Source organism: Triturus cristatus, chromosome 4_1, assembly GCF_964204655.1.
Source record: "Triturus cristatus chromosome 4_1, aTriCri1.1, whole genome shotgun sequence".
In the NCBI taxonomy this organism is placed as follows: domain Eukaryota; kingdom Metazoa; phylum Chordata; class Amphibia; order Caudata; family Salamandridae; genus Triturus; species Triturus cristatus.
Genome location: NC_140585.1, coordinates 1,360,637,598 through 1,360,658,630, shown reverse-complemented (window position 1 = coordinate 1,360,658,630; position 21,033 = coordinate 1,360,637,598).

Below are 21,033 nucleotides of genomic sequence, written 5' to 3'. Positions count from 1 at the left end.
GCTGTTAGGCCACAGTAAGAGTTATGACCTTAACCAGTAGGCCAGAGTAAGAATTAAGACCTTAACCATTAGGCCAGAGTACGAGTCTAAGACCTTAGCTATTAGGCCAGAGTAAGAGTTAAGACCTTAAGACCTTAACCAGTAGGCCAGAGTAAGAGTTAAGACCTTAACCAGTAGGCCAGAGTACGAGTCTAAGACCTTAGCTATTAGGCCAGAGTAAGAGTTAAGACCTTAACCAGTAGGCCAGAGTAAGAGTTAAGACCTTAACCATTAGGCCAGAGTACGAGTCTAAGACCTTAGCTATTAGGCCAGAGTAAGAGTTAAGACCTTAACCAGTAGGCCAGAGTACGAGTCTAAGACCTTAGCTATTAGGCCAGAGTAAGAGTTAGGACCTTAACCAGTAGGCCAGAGTAAGAGTTAAGACCTTAACCATTAGGCCAGAGTACGAGCCTAAGACCTTAGCTATTAGGCCAGAGTAAGAGTTAATACATTAACCAGTAGGCCAGAGTAAGAGTTAAGACCTTAACCTGTAGGCCATAGTACGAGTCTAAGAGCTTAACTATTAGGCCAGAGTAAGAGTTAAGACCTTAGCTATTAGGCCACAGTAAGAGTTAAGACCTTAACCAGTAGGCCAGAGTAAGAGTTAAGACCTTAACCTGTAGGCCATAGTACGAGTCTAAGACCTTAACTATTAGGCCAGAGTAGGAGTAAAGTCCTTAGCTGTTAGGCCAGAGTAGAAGTTAAGACCTTAACCATTAGGCCAGAGTATGAGTCTAAGACCTTAGCTATTAGTCCAGAGTAAGAGTTAAGACCTTAGCTTTTAGGCCAGAGTAAGAGTTAAGACCTTAACCTATAGGCCATAGTACAAGTCTAAGACCTTAGCTATTAGGCCAGAGTAAGAGTTAAGACCTTAGCTATTAGGCCAGAGTAAGAGTTAAGACCTTAACCATTAGGCCAGAGTACGAGTCTAAGACCTTAGCTATTAGGCCAGAGTAAGAGTTAAGACCTTAACCAGTAGGCCAGAGTACGAGTCTAAGACCTTAGATATTAGGCCACAGTAAGAGTTAAGACCTTAACCTGTAGGCCAGAGTACAAGTCTAAGACCTTAGCTATTAGGCTAGAGTAAGAGTTAAGACTTTAACCAGTAGGCCAGAGTAAGAGTTAAGACCTTAACCATTAGGCCAGAGTACGAGTCAAAGACCTTAGCTATTAGGCCAGAGTAAGAGTTAAGACCTTAACCAGTAGGCCAGAGTAAGAGTTAAGACCTTAATCTGTAGGCTTGAGTACTGGTCTAAGACCTTAGCTATTAGGCCAGAGTAAGAGTTAAGACCTTAGCTATTAGGCCAGAGTAAGAGTTAAGACCTTAACCATTAGGCCAGAGTACGACTCTAAGACCTTAGCTATTCGGCCAGAGTACGAGTCTAAGACCTTAGCTATTAGGCCAGAGTAAGTGTTAAGACCTTAACCAGTAGGCCAGAGTACGTGTCTAAGACCTTAGCTATTAGGCCAGAGTAAGAGTTAAGACCTTAGCTATTATGCCAGAGTAAGAGTTAAGACCTTAACCATTAGGCCAGAGTACGACTCTAAGACCTTAGCTATTCGGCCAGAGTACGAGTCTAAGACCTTAGCTATTAGGCCAGAGTACGACTCTAAGACCTTAGCTATTAGGCCAGAGTAAGAGATAAGACCTTAACCATTAGGCTAGAGTAAGAGTTAAGACCTTAACCAGTAGGCCAGAGTACGAGCCTAAGACCTTAGCTATTAGGCCAGAGTAAGAGTTAAGACCTTAACCATTAGACCTTAGCTATTAGGCCAAAGTAAGAGTTAAGACCTTAGCTATTAGGCCAGAGTAAGAGTTAAGACCTTAACCTGTAGGCCAGAGTACGAGTCTAAGACCTTAGCTATTAAGCCAAAGTAAGAGTTAAGACCTTAACCAGTAGGCCAGAGTAAGAGTTAAGACCTTAACCATTAGGCCAGAGTACGAGTCTTAAACCTTAGCTATTAGGCCAGAGTAAGAGTTAAGACCTTAACCAGTAGCCCAGAGTAAGAGTTAAGACCTTAGCTATTAGGCCAGAGTAAGAGTTAAGACCTTAACCATTAGGCCAGAGTACGAGTTAAGACCTTAACCTGTAGGCCAGAGTACGGGTCTAAGACCTTAGCTATTAGGCCAGAGTAAGAGTTAAGACCTTAGCTATTAGGCCAGAGTAAGAGTTAAGACCTTAACCATTAGGCCAGAGTACGACTCTAAGACCTTAGCTATTCGGCCAGAGTACGAGTCTAAGACCTTAGCTATTAGGCCAGAGTAAGAGTTAAGACCTTAACCAGTAGGCCAGAGTACGAGTCTAAGACCTTAGCTATTCGGCCAGAGTACGAGTCTAAGACCTTAGCTATTAGGCCAGAGTAAGAGTTAAGACCTTAACCAGTAGGCCAGAGTACGAGTCTAAGACCTTAGCTATTAGGCCAGAGTAAGAGTTAAGACCTTAACCAGTAGGCCAGAGTACGAGTTAAGACCTTAACCATTAGGCCAGAGTATGCGTCTAAGACCTTAGCTATTAGGCCAGAGTAAGAGTTAAGACCTTAGCTATTAGGCCAGAGTAAGAATTAAGACCTTAACCAGTAGGCCAGAGTAAGAGTTAAGACCTTAACCATTAGGCCAGAGTACGAGTCTAAGACCTTAGCTATTAGGCCAGAGTAAGAGTTAAGACCTTAACCAGTAGGCCAGAGTAAGAGTTAAGACCTTAACCAGTAGGCCAGAGTACGAATCTAAGACATTAGCTATTAGGCCAGAGTAAGAGTTAAGACCTTAACCAGTAGGCCAGAGTAAGAGTTAAGACCTTAACCATTAGGCCATAGTACTAGTCTAAGACCTTAACTATTAGGCCAGAGTAAGAGTTAAGACCTTAACCAGTAGGCCAGAGTAAGAGTTAAGACCTTAACCTGTAGGCCATAGTACGAGTCTAAGACCTTAACTTTTAGGCCAGAGTAAGAGTAAAGACCTTAGCTGTTAGGCCACAGTAAGAGTTATGACCTTAACCAGTAGGCCAGAGTAAGAATTAAGACCTTAACCATTAGGCCAGAGTACGAGTCTAAGACCTTAGCTATTAGGCCAGAGTAAGAGTTAAGACCTTAAGACCTTAACCAGTAGGCCAGAGTAAGAGTTAAGACCTTAACCAGTAGGCCAGAGTACGAGTCTAAGACCTTAGCTATTAGGCCAGAGTAAGAGTTAAGACCTTAACCAGTAGGCCAGAGTAAGAGTTAAGACCTTAACCATTAGGCCAGAGTACGAGTCTAAGACCTTAGCTATTAGGCCAGAGTAAGAGTTAAGACCTTAACCAGTAGGCCAGAGTACGAGTCTAAGACCTTAGCTATTAGGCCAGAGTAAGAGTTAGGACCTTAACCAGTAGGCCAGAGTAAGAGTTAAGACCTTAACCATTAGGCCAGAGTACGAGCCTAAGACCTTAGCTATTAGGCCAGAGTAAGAGTTAATACATTAACCAGTAGGCCAGAGTAAGAGTTAAGACCTTAACCTGTAGGCCATAGTACGAGTCTAAGAGCTTAACTATTAGGCCAGAGTAAGAGTTAAGGCCTTAGCTATTAGGCCACAGTAAGAGTTAAGACCTTAACCAGTAGGCCAGAGTAAGAGTTAAGACCTTAACCTGTAGGCCATAGTACGAGTCTAAGACCTTAACTATTAGGCCAGAGTAGGAGTAAAGTCCTTAGCTGTTAGGCCAGAGTAGAAGTTAAGACCTTAACCATTAGGCCAGAGTATGAGTCTAAGACCTTAGCTATTAGTCCAGAGTAAGAGTTAAGACCTTAGCTTTTAGGCCAGAGTAAGAGTTAAGACCTTAACCTATAGGCCATAGTACAAGTCTAAGACCTTAGCTATTAGGCCAGAGTAAGAGTTAAGACCTTAGCTATTAGGCCAGAGTAAGAGTTAAGACCTTAACCATTAGGCCAGAGTACGAGTCTAAGACCTTAGCTATTAGGCCAGAGTAAGAGTTAAGACCTTAACCAGTAGGCCAGAGTACGAGTCTAAGACCTTAGATATTAGGCCACAGTAAGAGTTAAGACCTTAACCTGTAGGCCAGAGTACAAGTCTAAGACCTTAGCTATTAGGCTAGAGTAAGAGTTAAGACTTTAACCAGTAGGCCAGAGTAAGAGTTAAGACCTTAACCATTAGGCCAGAGTACGAGTCAAAGACCTTAGCTATTAGGCCAGAGTAAGAGTTAAGACCTTAACCAGTAGGCCAGAGTAAGAGTTAAGACCTTAATCTGTAGGCTTGAGTACTGGTCTAAGACCTTAGCTATTAGGCCAGAGTAAGAGTTAAGACCTTAGCTATTAGGCCAGAGTAAGAGTTAAGACCTTAACCATTAGGCCAGAGTACGACTCTAAGACCTTAGCTATTCGGCCAGAGTACGAGTCTAAGACCTTAGCTATTAGGCCAGAGTAAGTGTTAAGACCTTAACCAGTAGGCCAGAGTACGTGTCTAAGACCTTAGCTATTAGGCCAGAGTAAGAGTTAAGACCTTAGCTATTATGCCAGAGTAAGAGTTAAGACCTTAACCATTAGGCCAGAGTACGACTCTAAGACCTTAGCTATTCGGCCAGAGTACGAGTCTAAGACCTTAGCTATTAGGCCAGAGTACGACTCTAAGACCTTAGCTATTAGGCCAGAGTAAGAGATAAGACCTTAACCATTAGGCTAGAGTAAGAGTTAAGACCTTAACCAGTAGGCCAGAGTACGAGCCTAAGACCTTAGCTATTAGGCCAGAGTAAGAGTTAAGACCTTAACCATTAGACCTTAGCTATTAGGCCAAAGTAAGAGTTAAGACCTTAGCTATTAGGCCAGAGTAAGAGTTAAGACCTTAACCTGTAGGCCAGAGTACGAGTCTAAGACCTTAGCTATTAAGCCAAAGTGAGAGTTAAGACCTTAACCAGTAGGCCAGAGTAAGAGTTAAGACCTTAACCATTAGGCCAGAGTACGAGTCTTAAACCTTAGCTATTAGGCCAGAGTAAGAGTTAAGACCTTAACCAGTAGCCCAGAGTAAGAGTTAAGACCTTAGCTATTAGGCCAGAGTAAGAGTTAAGACCTTAACCATTAGGCCAGAGTACGAGTTAAGACCTTAACCTGTAGGCCAGAGTACGGGTCTAAGACCTTAGCTATTAGGCCAGAGTAAGAGTTAAGACCTTAGCTATTAGGCCAGAGTAAGAGTTAAGACCTTAACCATTAGGCCAGAGTACGACTCTAAGACCTTAGCTATTCGGCCAGAGTACGAGTCTAAGACCTTAGCTATTAGGCCAGAGTAAGAGTTAAGACCTTAACCAGTAGGCCAGAGTACGAGTCTAAGACCTTAGCTATTAGGCCAGAGTAAGAGTTAAGACCTTAACCAGTAGGCCAGAGTACGAGTTAAGACCTTAACCTGTAGGACATAGTACGAGTCTAAGACCTTAGCTATTAGGCCAGAGTAAGAGTTAAGACCTTAACTAGTAGGCCAGAGTATGAGTTAAGACCTTAACCAGAAGGCCAGAGTACGAGTCTAATACCTTAGCTATTAGGCCAGAGTAAGAGTTAAGACCTTAACCAGTAGGCCAGAGTAAGAGTTAAGACCTTAACCTGTAGGCCATAGTACGAGTCTAAGACCTTAACTATTAGGCCAGAGTAAGAGTTAAGACCTTAGCTATTAGGCCAGAGTAAGAGTTAAGACCTTAACCAGTAGGCCAGAGTAAGAGTTAAGACCTTAACCTGTAGGCCATAGTACGAGTCTAAGACCTTAACTTTTAGGCCAGAGTAAGAGTAAAGACCTTAGCTGTTAGGCCACAGTAAGAGTTAAGACCTTAACCAGTAGGCCAGAATAAGAGTTAAGACATTAACCATTAGGCCAGAGTACGAGTCTAAGACCTTAGCTATTAGGCCAGAGTAAGAGTTAAGACCTTAACCACTAGGCCAGAGTAAGAGTTAAGACCTTAACCATTAGGCCAGAGTACGAGTCTAAGACCTTAGCTATTAGGCCAGAGTAAGAGTTACGACCTTAACCAGTAGGCCAGAGTACGGGTCTAAGACCTTAGCTATTATGCCAGAGTAAGAGTTAAGACCTTAGCTATTAGGCCAGAGTAAGAGTTAAGACCTTAGCTATAAGGCCAGAGTAATAATAAAGACCTTAACCATTAGGCCAGAGTTCGGGTCCAAGACCTTAGTTATTAGGCCAGAGTAAGAGTTAAGACCTTAACCAGTAGGCCAGAGTAAGAGTTAAGACCTTAACCATTAGGCCAGAGTAAGAGTTAAGACCTTAACCAGTAGGCCAGAGTAAGAGTTAAGACCCTAACCATTAGGCCAGAGTACGAGTTTAAGACCTTAGCTATTAGGCCAGAGTACGAGTTTAAGACCTTAGCTACTAGGCCAGAGTAAAAGTTAAGACCTTAACCATTAGGCCAGAGTACGAGTCTAAGACCTTAGCTACTAGGCCAGAGTAAGAGTTAAGACCTTAACCAGTAGGCCAGAGTAAGTGTTAAGACCTTAGCTATTAGGCCAGAGTAAGAGTTAAGACCTTAACCAGTAGGCCAGAGTACAAGTCTAAGACCTTAGCTATTAGGCCAGAGTAAGAGTTAAGACCTTAACCACTAGGCCAGAGTGAGAGTTAAGACCTTAACCATTAGGCCAGAGTACGAGTCTAAGACCTTAGCTATTAGGCTAGAGTAAGAGTTAAGACCTTAGCTTTTAGGCCAGAGTAAGAGTTAAGACCTTAACCAGTAGGGCAGAGTAAGAGTTAAGACCTTAACCAGTAGGGCAGAGTTCGAGTCTAAGACCTTAGCTATTAGGCTAGAGTAAAAGTTAAGACCTTAACCATTAGGGGAGAGTACGAGTCTAAGACCTTAGCTATTAGTCCAGAGTAAGAGTTAAGACCTTAACCAGTAGGCCAGAGTAAGAGTTAAGACCTTAACCATTAGGCCAGAGTACGAGTCTAAGACCTTAGCTATTAGGACAGAGTAAGAGTTAAGACCTTAACCATTAGGCTAGAGTAAGAGTTAAGACCTTAACCAGTATGCCAGATTAAGAGTTAAGACCTTAACCATTAGGCCAGAGTACGAGTCTAAGACCTTAGCTATTAGGCCAGAGTAAGAGTTAAGACCTTAGCTATTAGGCCAGAGTAAGAGTTAAGACCTTAACCAGTAGGCCAGAGTAAGAGTCTAAGACCTTAGCTATTAGGCCAGAGTAAGAGTTAAGACCTTAGCTTTTAGGCCAGAGTAAGAGTTAAGACCTTAACCTATAGGCCATAGTACGAGTCTAAGACCTTAGCTATTAGGCCAGAGTAAGAGTTAAGACCTTAACCAGAAGGCCAGAGAAAGAGTTAAGACCTTAACCAGTAGGCCAGAGTACGACTCTAAGACCTTAGCTATTCGGCCAGAGTACGAGTCTAAGACCTTAGCTATTAGGCCAGAGTACGACTCTAAGACCTTAGCTATTAGGCCAGAGTAAGAGATAAGACCTTAACCATTAGGCTAGAGTAAGAGTTAAGACCTTAACCAGTAGGCCAGAGTACGAGCCTAGGACCTTAGCTATTAGGCCAGAGTAAGAGTTAAGACCTTAACCATTAGACCTTAGCTATTAGGCCAAAGTAAGAGTTAAGACCTTAGCTATTAGGCCAGAGTAAGAGTTAAGACCTTAACCTGTAGGCCAGAGTACGAGTCTAAGACCTTAGCTATTAAGCCAAAGTAAGAGTTAAGACCTTAACCAGTAGGCCAGAGTAAGAGTTAAGACCTTAACCATTAGGCCAGAGTACGAGTCTTAAACCTTAGCTATTAGGCCAGAGTAAGAGTTAAGACCTTAACCAGTAGCCCAGAGTAAGAGTTAAGACCTTAGCTATTAGGCCAGAGTAAGAGTTAAGACCTTAACCATTAGGCCAGAGTACGAGTTAAGACCTTAACCTGTAGGCCAGAGTACGGGTCTAAGACCTTAGCTATTAGGCCAGAGTAAGAGTTAAGACCTTAGCTATTAGGCCAGAGTAAGAGTTAAGACCTTAACCATTAGGCCAGAGTACGACTCTAAGACCTTAGCTATTCGGCCAGAGTACGAGTCTAAGACCTTAGCTATTAGGCCAGAGTAAGAGTTAAGACCTTAACCAGTAGGCCAGAGTACGAGTCTAAGACCTTAGCTATTCGGCCAGAGTACGAGTCTAAGACCTTAGCTATTAGGCCAGAGTAAGAGTTAAGACCTTAACCAGTAGGCCAGAGTACGAGTCTAAGACCTTAGCTATTAGGCCAGAGTAAGAGTTAAGACCTTAACCAGTAGGCCAGAGTATGAGTTAAGACCTTAACCATTAGGCCAGAGTATGCGTCTAAGACCTTAGCTATTAGGCCAGAGTAAGAGTTAAGACCTTAGCTATTAGGCCAGAGTAAGAATTAAGACCTTAACCAGTAGGCCAGAGTAAGAGTTAAGACCTTAACCATTAGGCCAGAGTACGAGTCAAAGACCTTAGCTATTAGGCCAGAGTAAGAGTTAAGACCTTAACCAGTAGGCCAGAGTAAGAGTTAAGACCTTAACCAGTAGGCCAGAGTACGAATCTAAGACATTAGCTATTAGGCCAGAGTAAGAGTTAAGACCTTAACCAGTAGGCCAGAGTAAGAGTTAAGACCTTAACCATTAGGCCATAGTACTAGTCTAAGACCTTAACTATTAGGCCAGAGTAAGAGTTAAGACCTTAACCAGTAGGCCAGAGTAAGAGTTAAGACCTTAACCTGTAGGCCATAGTACGAGTCTAAGACCTTAACTTTTAGGCTAGAGTAAGAGTAAAGACCTTAGCTGTTAGGCCACAGTAAGAGTTATGACCTTAACCAGTAGGCCAGAGTAAGAATTAAGACCTTAACCATTAGGCCAGAGTACGAGTCTAAGACCTTAGCTATTAGGCCAGAGTAAGAGTTAAGACCTTAAGACCTTAACCAGTAGGCCAGAGTAAGAGTTAAGACCTTAACCAGTAGGCCAGAGTACGAGTCTAAGACCTTAGCTATTAGGCCAGAGTAAGAGTTAAGACCTTAACCAGTAGGCCAGAGTAAGAGTTAAGACCTTAACCATTAGGCCAGAGTACGAGTCTAAGACCTTAGCTATTAGGCCAGAGTAAGAGTTAAGACCTTAACCAGTAGGCCAGAGTACGAGTCTAAGACCTTAGCTATTAGGCCAGAGTAAGAGTTAGGACCTTAACCAGTAGGCCAGAGTAAGAGTTAAGACCTTAACCATTAGGCCAGAGTACGAGCCTAAGACCTTAGCTATTAGGCCAGAGTAAGAGTTAATACATTAACCAGTAGGCCAGAGTAAGAGTTAAGACCTTAACCTGTAGGCCATAGTACGAGTCTAAGAGCTTAACTATTAGGCCAGAGTAAGAGTTAAGACCTTAGCTATTAGGCCACAGTAAGAGTTAAGACCTTAACCATTAGGCCAGAGTACGAGTCTAAGTCCTTAGCTGTTAGGCCAGAGTAGAAGTTAAGACCTTAACCATTAGGCCAGAGTATGAGTCTAAGACCTTAGCTATTAGTCCAGAGTAAGAGTTAAGACCTTAGCTTTTAGGCCAGAGTAAGAGTTAAGACCTTAACCTATAGGCCATAGTACAAGTCTAAGACCTTAGCTATTAGGCCAGAGTAAGAGTTAAGACCTTAGCTATTAGGCCAGAGTAAGAGTTAAGACCTTAACCATTAGGCCAGAGTACGAGTCTAAGACCTTAGCTATTAGGCCAGAGTAAGAGTTAAGACCTTAACCAGTAGGCCAGAGTACGAGTCTAAGACCTTAGATATTAGGCCACAGTAAGAGTTAAGACCTTAACCTGTAGGCCAGAGTACAAGTCTAAGACCTTAGCTATTAGGCTAGAGTAAGAGTTAAGACTTTAACCAGTAGGCCAGAGTAAGAGTTAAGACCTTAACCATTAGGCCAGAGTACGAGTCAAAGACCTTAGCTATTAGGCCAGAGTAAGAGTTAAGACCTTAACCAGTAGGCCAGAGTAAGAGTTAAGACCTTAATCTGTAGGCTTGAGTACTGGTCTAAGACCTTAGCTATTAGGCCAGAGTAAGAGTTAAGACCTTAGCTATTAGGCCAGAGTAAGAGTTAAGACCTTAACCATTAGGCCAGAGTACGACTCTAAGACCTTAGCTATTCGGCCAGAGTACGAGTCTAAGACCTTAGCTATTAGGCCAGAGTAAGTGTTAAGACCTTAACCAGTAGGCCAGAGTACGTGTCTAAGACCTTAGCTATTAGGCCAGAGTAAGAGTTAAGACCTTAGCTATTATGCCAGAGTAAGAGTTAAGACCTTAACCATTAGGCCAGAGTACGACTCTAAGACCTTAGCTATTCGGCCAGAGTACGAGTCTAAGACCTTAGCTATTAGGCCAGAGTACGACTCTAAGACCTTAGCTATTAGGCCAGAGTAAGAGATAAGACCTTAACCATTAGGCTAGAGTAAGAGTTAAGACCTTAACCAGTAGGCCAGAGTACGAGCCTAAGACCTTAGCTATTAGGCCAGAGTAAGAGTTAAGACCTTAACCATTAGACCTTAGCTATTAGGCCAAAGTAAGAGTTAAGACCTTAGCTATTAGGCCAGAGTAAGAGTTAAGACCTTAACCTGTAGGCCAGAGTACGAGTCTAAGACCTTAGCTATTAAGCCAAAGTAAGAGTTAAGACCTTAACCAGTAGGCCAGAGTAAGAGTTAAGACCTTAACCATTAGGCCAGAGTACGAGTCTTAAACCTTAGCTATTAGGCCAGAGTAAGAGTTAAGACCTTAACCAGTAGCCCAGAGTAAGAGTTAAGACCTTAGCTATTAGGCCAGAGTAAGAGTTAAGACCTTAACCATTAGGCCAGAGTACGAGTTAAGACCTTAACCTGTAGGCCAGAGTACGGGTCTAAGACCTTAGCTATTAGGCCAGAGTAAGAGTTAAGACCTTAGCTATTAGGCCAGAGTAAGAGTTAAGACCTTAACCATTAGGCCAGAGTACGACTCTAAGACCTTAGCTATTCGGCCAGAGTACGAGTCTAAGACCTTAGCTATTAGGCCAGAGTAAGAGTTAAGACCTTAACCAGTAGGCCAGAGTACGAGTCTAAGACCTTAGCTATTAGGCCAGAGTAAGAGTTAAGACCTTAACCAGTAGGCCAGAGTACGAGTTAAGACCTTAACCTGTAGGACATAGTACGAGTCTAAGACCTTAGCTATTAGGCCAGAGTAAGAGTTAAGACCTTAACTAGTAGGCCAGAGTATGAGTTAAGACCTTAACCAGAAGGCCAGAGTACGAGTCTAATACCTTAGCTATTAGGCCAGAGTAAGAGTTAAGACCTTAACCAGTAGGCCAGAGTAAGAGTTAAGACCTTAACCTGTAGGCCATAGTACGAGTCTAAGACCTTAACTATTAGGCCAGAGTAAGAGTTAAGACCTTAGCTATTAGGCCAGAGTAAGAGTTAAGACCTTAACCAGTAGGCCAGAGTAAGAGTTAAGACCTTAACCTGTAGGCCATAGTACGAGTCTAAGACCTTAACTTTTAGGCCAGAGTAAGAGTAAAGACCTTAGCTGTTAGGCCACAGTAAGAGTTAAGACCTTAACCAGTAGGCAAGAATAAGAGTTAAGACATTAACCATTAGGCCAGAGTACGAGTCTAAGACCTTAGCTATTAGGCCAGAGTAAGAGTTAAGACCTTAACCACTAGGCCAGAGTAAGAGTTAAGACCTTAACCATTAGGCCAGAGTACGAGTCTAAGACCTTAGCTATTAGGCCAGAGTAAGAGTTACGACCTTAACCAGTAGGCCAGAGTACGGGTCTAAGACCTTAGCTATTATGCCAGAGTAAGAGTTAAGACCTTAGCTATTAGGCCAGAGTAAGAGTTAAGACCTTAGCTATAAGGCCAGAGTAATAATAAAGACCTTAACCATTAGGCCAGAGTTCGGGTCCAAGACCTTAGTTATTAGGCCAGAGTAAGAGTTAAGACCTTAACCAGTAGGCCAGAGTAAGAGTTAAGACCTTAACCATTAGGCCAGAGTAAGAGTTAAGACCTTAACCAGTAGGCCAGAGTAAGAGTTAAGACCTTAACCATTAGGCCAGAGTACGAGTTTAAGACCTTAGCTATTAGGCCAGAGTACGAGTTTAAGACCTTAGCTACTAGGCCAGAGTAAAAGTTAAGACCTTAACCATTAGGCCAGAGTACGAGTCTAAGACCTTAGCTACTAGGCCAGAGTAAGAGTTAAGACCTTAACCAGTAGGCCAGAGTAAGTGTTAAGACCTTAGCTATTAGGCCAGAGTAAGAGTTAAGACCTTAACCAGTAGGCCAGAGTACAAGTCTAAGACCTTAGCTATTAGGCCAGAGTAAGAGTTAAGACCTTAACCACTAGGCCAGAGTGAGAGTTAAGACCTTAACCATTAGGCCAGAGTACGAGTCTAAGACCTTAGCTATTAGGCTAGAGTAAGAGTTAAGACCTTAGCTTTTAGGCCAGAGTAAGAGTTAAGACCTTAACCAGTAGGGCAGAGTAAGAGTTAAGACCTTAACCAGTAGGGCAGAGTTCGAGTCTAAGACCTTAGCTATTAGGCTAGAGTAAAAGTTAAGACCTTAACCATTAGGGGAGAGTACGAGTCTAAGACCTTAGCTATTAGTCCAGAGTAAGAGTTAAGACCTTAACCAGTAGGCCAGAGTAAGAGTTAAGACCTTAACCATTAGGCCAGAGTACGAGTCTAAGACCTTAGCTATTAGGACAGAGTAAGAGTTAAGACCTTAACCATTAGGCTAGAGTAAGAGTTAAGACCTTAACCAGTATGCCAGATTAAGAGTTAAGACCTTAACCATTAGGCCAGAGTACGAGTCTAAGACCTTAGCTATTAGGCCAGAGTAAGAGTTAAGACTTTAACCATTAGACCTTAGCTATTAGGCCAGAGTAAGAGTTAAGACCTTAGCTATTAGGCCAGAGTAAGAGTTAAGACCTTAACCAGTAGGCCAGAGTAAGAGTCTAAGACCTTAGCTATTAGGCCAGAGTAAGAGTTAAGACCTTAGCTTTTAGGCCAGAGTAAGAGTTAAGACCTTAACCTATAGGCCATAGTACGAGTCTAAGACCTTAGCTATTAGGCCAGAGTAAGAGTTAAGACCTTAACCAGTAGGCCAGAGAAAGAGTTAAGACCTTAACCAGTAGGCCAGAGTAAGAGTCTAAGACCTTAGCTATTAGGCCAGAGTAAGAGTTAAGACCTTAGCTATTAGGCCAGAGTAAGAGTTAAGACCTTAACCAGTAGGCCAGAGTAAGAGTTAAGACCTTAACCATTAGGCCAGAGTAAGATTATAAGACCTTAGCTATTAGGCCAGAGTAAGAGTAAAGACCTTAGCTGTTAGGCCAGAGTAAGAGTTAAGACCTTAACCATCAGGCCAGAGTATGAGTCTAAGACCTTAGCTATTAGGCCAGAGTAAGAGTTAAGACCTTAACCAGTAGGCCAGAGTAAGAGTTAAGACCTTAACCAGTAGGCCAGAGTACGAGTCTAAGACCTTAGCTATTAGGCCAGAGTAAGAGTTAAGACCTTAACCAGTAGGCCAGAGTAAGAGTTAAGACCTTAATCTGTAGGCCAGAGTACGAGTCTAAGAGCTTAGCTACTAGGCCAGAGTAAGAGTTAAGACCTTAACCAGTAGGCCAGAGTAAGTGTTAAGACCTTAGCTATTAGGCCAGAGTAAGAGTTAAGACCTTAACCAGTAGGCCAGAGTACGAGTCTAAGACCTTAGCTATTAGGCCAGATTAAGAGTTAAGACCTTAACCAGTAGTCCAGAGTAAGAGTTAAGACCTTAACCAGTAGGCCAGAGTAAGAGTTAAGACCATAGCTATTAGGCCAGAATAAGAGTTAAGACCCTAGCCATTAGGCCGGAGTAAGAGTTATGACATTAACCAGTAGGCCAGAGAAAGAGTTAAGACCTTAACCAGTAGGCCAGAGTAAGAGTCTAAGACCTTAGCTATTAGGCCAGAGAAAGAGTTAAGACCTTAACCTGTAGGCCATAGTACGAGTCTAAGACCTTAGCTATTAGGACAGAGTAAGAGGTAAGACCTTAACCTGTAGGCCAGAGTACGAGTCTAAGACCTTAGCTATTAGGCCAGAGTAAGAGTTAAGTCCTTAACCAGTAGGCCATAGTATGACTTAAGACCTTAACCAGAAGGCCAGAGTACGAGTCAAAGACCTTAGCTATTAGGCCAGAGTAAGAGTTAAGACCTTCACCAGTAGGCCAGAGTAAGAGTTAAGACCTTAACCTGTAGGCCATAGTACGAGTCTAAGACCTTAACTTTTAGGCCAGAGTAAGAGTAAAGACCTTAGCTGTTAGGCCACAGTAAGAGTTAAGACCTTAACCAGTAGGCCAGAATAAGAGTTAAGACATTAACCATTAGGCCAGAGTATGAGTCTAAGACCTTAGCTATTAGGCCAGAGTAAGAGTTAAGACCTTAACCACTAGGCCAGAGTAAGAGTTAAGACCTTAACCATTAAGCCAGAGTACGAGTCTAAGACCTTAGCTATTAGGCCAGAGTAAGAGTTAAGACCTTAGCTTTTAGGCCAGAGTAAGAGTTAAGACCTTAACCAGTAGGCCAGAGAAAGAGTTAAGACCTTAACCATTAGGCCAGAGTAAGATTATAAGACCTTAGCTATTAGGCCAGAGTAAGAGTAAAGACCTTAGCTGTTAGGCCAGAGTAAGAGTTAAGACCTTAACCATCAGGCCAGAGTATGAGTCTAAGACCTTAGCTATTAGGCCAGAGTAAGAGTTAAGACCTTAACCAGTAGGCCAGAGTAAGAGTTAAGACCTTAACCAGTAGGCCAGAGTACGAGTCTAAGACCTTAGCTATTAGGCCAGAGTAAGAGTTAAGACCTTAACCAGTAGGCCAGAGTAAGAGTTAAGACCTTAATCTGTAGGCCAGAGTACGAGTCTAAGAGCTTAGCTACTAGGCCAGAGTAAGAGTTAAGACCTTAACCAGTAGGCCAGAGTAAGTGTTAAGACCTTAGCTATTAGGCCAGAGTAAGAGTTAAGACCTTAACCAGTAGGCCAGAGTACGAGTCTAAGATCTTAGCTATTAGGCCAGATTAAGAGTTAAGACCTTAACCAGTAGTCCAGAGTAAGAGTTAAGACCTTAACCAGTAGGCCAGAGTAAGAGTTAAGACCATAGCTATTAGGCCAGAATAAGAGTTAAGACCCTAGCCATTAGGCCGGAGTAAGAGTTATGACATTAACCAGTAGGCCAGAGAAAGAGTTAAGACCTTAACCAGTAGGCCAGAGTAAGAGTCTAAGACCTTAGCTATTAGGCCAGAGAAAGAGTTAAGACCTTAACCTGTAGGCCATAGTACGAGTCTAAGACCTTAGCTATTAGGACAGAGTAAGAGGTAAGACCTTAACCTGTAGGCCAGAGTACGAGTCTAAGACCTTAGCTATTAGGCCAGAGTAAGAGTTAAGTCCTTAACCAGTAGGCCATAGTATGACTTAAGACCTTAACCAGAAGGCCAGAGTACGAGTCAAAGACCTTAGCTATTAGGCCAGAGTAAGAGTTAAGACCTTCACCAGTAGGCCAGAGTAAGAGTTAAGACCTTAACCTGTAGGCCATAGTACGAGTCTAAGACCTTAACTTTTAGGCCAGAGTAAGAGTAAAGACCTTAGCTGTTAGGCCACAGTAAGAGTTAAGACCTTAACCAGTAGGCCAGAATAAGAGTTAAGACATTAACCATTAGGCCAGAGTATGAGTCTAAGACCTTAGCTATTAGGCCAGAGTAAGAGTTAAGACCTTAACCACTAGGCCAGAGTAAGAGTTAAGACCTTAACCATTAAGCCAGAGTACGAGTCTAAGACCTTAGCTATTAGGCCAGAGTAAGAGTTAAGACCTTAGCTTTTAGGCCAGAGTAAGAGTTAAGACCTTAACCAGTAGGCCAGAGAAAGAGTTAAGACCTTAACCAGTAGGCCAGAGTAAGAGTCTAAGACCTTAACCAGTAGGCCAGAGTAAGAGTTAAGACCTTAACCAGAAGGCCAGAGTACGAGTCTAAGACCTTAGCTATTAGGCCACAGTAAGAGTTAAGACCTTAACCAGTAGGCCAGAATAAGAGTTAAGACATTAACCTTTAGGCCAGAGTACGAGTCTAAGACCTTAGCTATTAGGCCAGAGTAAGAGTTAAGACCTTAACCACTAGGCCAGAGTAAGAGTTAAGACCTTAACCATTAGGCCAGAGTACGAGTCTAAGACCTTAGCTATTAGGCCAGAGTAAGAGTTAAGACCTTAGCTTTTAGGCCAGAGTTAAGACCTTAACCTATAGGCCATAGTACGAGTCTAAGACCTTAGCTATTAGGCCAGAGTAAGAATTAAGACCTTAACCAGTAGGCCAGAGAAAGAGTTAAGACCTTAACCAGTAGGCCAGAGAAAGAGTTAAGACCTTAACCAGTAGGCCAGAGTAAGAGTCTAAGACCTTAGCTATTAGGCCAGAGTAAGAGTTAAGACCTTAACCAGTAGGCCAGAGTAAGAGTTAAGACCTTAACCATTAGGCCAGAGTATGAGTCTAAGACCTTAGCTATTAGGCCAGAGTAAGAGTAAAGACCTTAGCTGTTAGGCCAGAGTAAGAGTTAAGACCTTAACCATTAGGCAAGAGTATGAGTCTAAGACCTTAGCTATTAGGCCAGAGTAAGAGTTAAGACCTTAACCTATAGGCCATAGTACGAGTCTAAGACCTTAGCTATTAGGCCAGAGTAAGAGTTAAGACCTTAGCTATTAGGCCAGAGTAAGAGTTAAGACCTTAACCAGTAGGCCAGAGTAAGAGTTAAGACCTTAACCAGTAGGCCAGAGTGAGAGTTAAGACCTTAACCTGTAGGCCAGAGTACGAGTCTAAGACCTTAGCTATTAAGCCAGAGTAAGAGTTAAGACCTTAACCAGTAGGCCAGAGTAAGAGTTAAGACCTTAACCATTAGGCCAGAGTACGAGTCTAAGACCTTAGCAATTAGGCCAGAGTAAGAGTTAAGACCTTAACCAGTAGGCCAGAGTAAGAGTTCAGACCTTAATCTGTAGGCCAGAGTACGGCTCTAAGACCTTAGCTAAGGGCCAGAGTAAGAGTTAAGACCTTAGCTATTAGGACAGAGAAAGAGTTAAGACCTTAACCATTAGGCCAGAGTAAGAGTTAAGACCTTAACCAGTAGGCCAGAGTAAGAGTTAAGACCTTAGCTATTAGGCCAGAGTAAGAGTTAAGACCTTAACCATTAGGCCAGAGTACGAGTCTAAGACCTTATATATTAGGCAATAGTAAGAGTTAAGACCTTAACCTGCAGGCCATAGTACGAGTCTAAGAGCTTAGCTATTAGGCCAGAGTAAGAGTTAAGACCTTAACCAATAGGCCAGAGTACGAGACTAAGACCTTAGCTATTAGGCCAGAGTAAGAGTTACGACCTTAACCAGTAGTCCAGAGTAAGAGTTAAGACCTTAACCAGTAGGCCAGAGTAAGAGTTAAGACCATAGCTATTAGGCCAGAATAAGAGTTAAGACCCTAGCTATTAGGCCAGAGTAAGAGTTAAGACCTTAACCAGTAGTCCAGAGTAAGAGTTAAGACCTTAACCAGTAGGCCAGAGTAAGAGTTAAGACCATAGCTATTAGGCCAGAATAAGAGTTAAGACCCTAGCTATTAGGCCAGAGTAAGAGTTAAGACATTAACCAGTAGGCCAGAGAAAGAGTTAAGACCTTAACCAGTAGGCCAGAGTACGAGTCTAAGACCCTAGCTATTAGGACAGAGTAAGAGTTAAGACCTTAGCTATTAGGCCAGAGAAAGAGTTAAGACCTTAACCAGAAGGCCAGAGTACGAGTCTAAGACCTTAGCTATTAGGCCAGAGTAAGAGTTAAGACCTTAACCAGTAGGCCAGAGTAAGAGTTAAGACCTCAACTATTAGGCCAGAGTAAGAGTTAAGACCTTAGCTATTAGGCCAGAGTAAGAGTTAAGACCTTAACCATTAGGCCAGAGTACGAGTCTAAGACCTTAACCAGTAGGCCATAGTACGAGTCTAAGACCTTAACTATTAGGCCAGAGTAAGAGTTAAGACCTTAGCTATTAGGGCAGAGTAAGAGTTAAGACCTTAACCAGTAGGCCAGAGTAAGAGTTAAGACCTTAACCAGTAGGCCAGAATAAGAGTTAAGACATTAACCATTAGGCCAGAGTACGAGTCTAGGACCTTAGCTATTAGGCCAGAGTAAGAGTTAAGACCTTAACCACTAGGCCAGAGTAAGAGTTAAGACCTTAACCATTAGGCCAGAGTACGAGTCTAAGACCTTAGCTATTAGGCCAGAGTAAGAGTTAAGACCTTAGCTTTTAGGCCAGAGTAAGAGTTAAGACCTTAACCTATAGGCCATATTACGAGTCTAAGACCTTAGCTATTAGGCCAGAGTAAGAGTTAAGACCTTAGCTATTAGGCCAGAGTAAGAGTTAGGACCTTAACCATTAGGCCAGAGTATGCGTCTAAGACCTTAGCTATTAGGCCAGAGTAAGAGTTAAGACCTTAGCTATTAGGCCAGAGTAAGAATTAAGACCTTAACCAGTAGGCCAGAGTAAGAGTTAAGACCTTAACCATTAGGCCAGAGTACGAGTCTAAGACATTAGCTATTAGGCCAGAGTAAGAGTTAAGACCTTAACCAGTAGGCCAGAGTAAGAGTTAAGACCTTAACCAGTAGGCCAGAGTACGAATCTAAGACATTAGCTATTAGGCCAGAGTAAGAGTTAAGACCTAAACCGTTAGGGGAGAGTACGAGTCTAAGACCTTAGCTATTAGGCCAGAGTAAGAGTTAAGACCTTAACCAGTAGGCCAGAGTAAGAGTTAAGACATTAACCATTAGGCCATAGTACTAGTCTAAGACCTTAACTATTAGGCCAGAGTAAGAGTTAAGACCTTAGCTATTAGGCCAGAGTAAGAGTTAAGACCTTAACCAGTAGGCCAGAGTAAGAGTTACGACCTTAACCTGTAGGCCATAGTACGAGTCTAAGACCTTAACTTTTAGGCCAGAGTAAGAGTAAAGACCTTAGCTGTTAGGCCACAGTAAGAGTTATGACCTTAACCAGTAGGCCAGAGAAAAAATTAAGACCTTAACCATTAGGCCAGAGTACGAGTCTAAGACCTTAGCTATTAGGCCAGAGTAAGAGTTAAGACCTTAAGACCTTAACCAGTAGGCCAGAGTAAGAGTTAAGACCTTAACCAGTAGGCCAGAGTACGAGTCTAAGACCTTAGCTATTAGGCCAGAGTAAGAGTTAAGACCTTAACCAGTAGGCCAGAGTAAGAGTTAAGACCTTAACCATTAGGCCAGAGTACGAGTCTAAGACCTTAGCTATTAGGCCAGAGTAAGAGTTAAGACCTTAACCAGTAGGCCAGAGTACGAGTCTAAGACCTTAGCTATTAGGCCAGAGTAAGAGTTAGGACCTTAACCAGTAGGCCAGAGTAAGAGTTAAGACCTTAACCATTAGGCCAGAGTACGAGCCTAAGACCTTAGCTATTAGGCCAGAGTAAGAGTTAATACATTAACCATTAGACCTTAGCTATTAGGCCAGAGTAAGAGTTAAGACCTTAGCTATTAGGCCAGAGTAAGAGTTAAGACCTTAGCTATTAGGCCAGAGTAAGAGTTAAGACCTTAACCAGTAGGCCAGAGTACGAGTCTAAGACCTTAGCTATTAGGCCAGAGTAAGAATTAAGACCTTAACCAGTAGGCCAGAGTAAGAGTTAAGACCTTAACCAGTAGGCCAGAGTACGAGTCTAAGACCTTAGCTATTAGGCCAGAGTTAGAGTTAAGACCTTAACCAGTAGGCCAGAGTAAGAGTTAAGACCTTAACCTGTAGGCTATAGTACGAGTCTAGGAGCTTAACTATTAGGCCAGAGTAAGAGTTAAGACCTTAGCTATTAGGCCACAGTAAGAGTTAAGACCTTAACCAGTAGGCCAGAGTAAGAGTTAAGACCTTAACCTGTAGGCCATAGTACGAGTCTAAGACCTTAACTATTAGGCCAGAGTAGGAGTAAAGTCCTTAGCTGTTAGGCCAGAGTAGAAGTTAAGACCTTAACCATTAGGCCAGAGTATGAGTCTAAGACCTTAGCTATTAGGCCAGAGTAAGAGTTAAGACCTTAGCTTTTAAGCCAGAGTAAGAGTTAAGACCTTAACCATTAGGCCAGAGTATGAGTCTAAGACCTTAGCTATTAGGCCAGAGTAAGAGTTAAGACCTTAGCTTTTAGGCCAGAGTAGGAGTTAAGACCTTAACCTATTGGCCATAGTACGAGTCTAAGACCTTAGCTATTAGGCCAGAGTAAGAGTTAGGACCTTAGCTATTAGGCCAGAGTAAGAGTTAAGACCTTAACCAGTAGGCCAGAGTAAGAGTTAAGACCTTAACCAGTAGGCCAGAGTGAGAGTTAAGACCTTAACCTGTAGGCCAGAGTACGAGTCTAAGACCTTAGCTATTAAGCCAGAGTAAGAGTTAAGACCTTAACCAGTAGGCAAGAGTAAGAGATAAGACCTTAACCAGTAGGCCAGAGTACGAGTCTAAGACCTTAGCTATTAGGCCAGAGTAAGAGTTAAGACCTTAAACATTAGGCCAGAGTAAGAGTTAAGACCTTAACCATTAGGCCAGAGTACGAGTTTAAGACCTTAGCTATTAGGCCAGAGTACGAGTTTAAGACCTTAGCTATTAGGCTAGAGTAAGAGTTAAGACCTTAACCATTAGGCCAGAGTACGAGTCTAAGACCTTAGCTATTAGGCCAGAGTAAGAGTTAAGACCCTAGCTATTGGCCAGAGTAAGAGTTAAGACCTTAACCAGTAGGCCAGAGTAAGAGGTAAGACCTTAACCTGTAGGCCAGAGTAAGAGTTAAGACCTTAACCTGTAGGCCAGAGTACGAGTTAAGACCTTAACCTGTAGGACATAGTACGAGTCTAAGACCTTAGCTATTAGGCCATAGTACGAGTCTAAGAGCTTAACTATTAGGCCAGAGTAAGAGTTAAGACGTTAGCTATTAGGCCACAGTAAGAGTTAAGACCTTAACCAGTAGGCCAGAGTAAGAGTTAAGACCTTAACCTGT